This window comes from Rhincodon typus, unplaced genomic scaffold (assembly GCF_021869965.1).
Source record: "Rhincodon typus isolate 14 unplaced genomic scaffold, sRhiTyp1.1 hic_rhity00000097, whole genome shotgun sequence".
Taxonomy (NCBI): domain Eukaryota; kingdom Metazoa; phylum Chordata; class Chondrichthyes; order Orectolobiformes; family Rhincodontidae; genus Rhincodon; species Rhincodon typus.
The window spans coordinates 104696-105072 of record NW_025965735.1 but is presented as its reverse complement, the minus strand read 5'-3'; the positions used below and the strand labels follow the sequence as shown (position 1 = coordinate 105072).

The 377-nt window shown below is 55.7% G+C and overlaps 1 long non-coding RNA gene across 1 annotated transcript in view; it reads left to right on the top strand.

The window, feature by feature from the left end:
• Positions 1–377, top strand: part of LOC125488265 — a 4735-nt gene that overhangs the window by 827 nt on the left and 3531 nt on the right. The gene's annotated exons all lie outside the window — the stretch shown is intronic.

Sequence of the window (377 nt, the reverse complement as noted above, 5' to 3'; positions counted from 1 at the left end):
TCCTCACTGACCCCTCTGCTGGTATTCTCAGTGACCCCTCTGCTGGTCTCCTCACTGACCCCTCTGTTGGTCTCCTCACTGACCCCTCTGCTGGTATTCTCAGTGACCCCTCTGCTGGTATTCTCAGTGACTCCTCTGCTGGTATTCTCAGTGACCTCTCTGTTGGTATTCTCACTGACCTGTGTGCTTGCTTGTTGCCCTAGTCGCCCTGTGTACTGTAGAATGGCCTTTCTCCGATCCACATGGCTGCTCAGGGTGAACACCTGGACTGTGTGCGCCTCCTGCTCCAGTACGAAGCGGAAATCGATGATGTGACCCTGGATAACCTGACCCCTCTACACGTGGCTGCTCATTGTGGGCACCACAAGGTAGCCCGC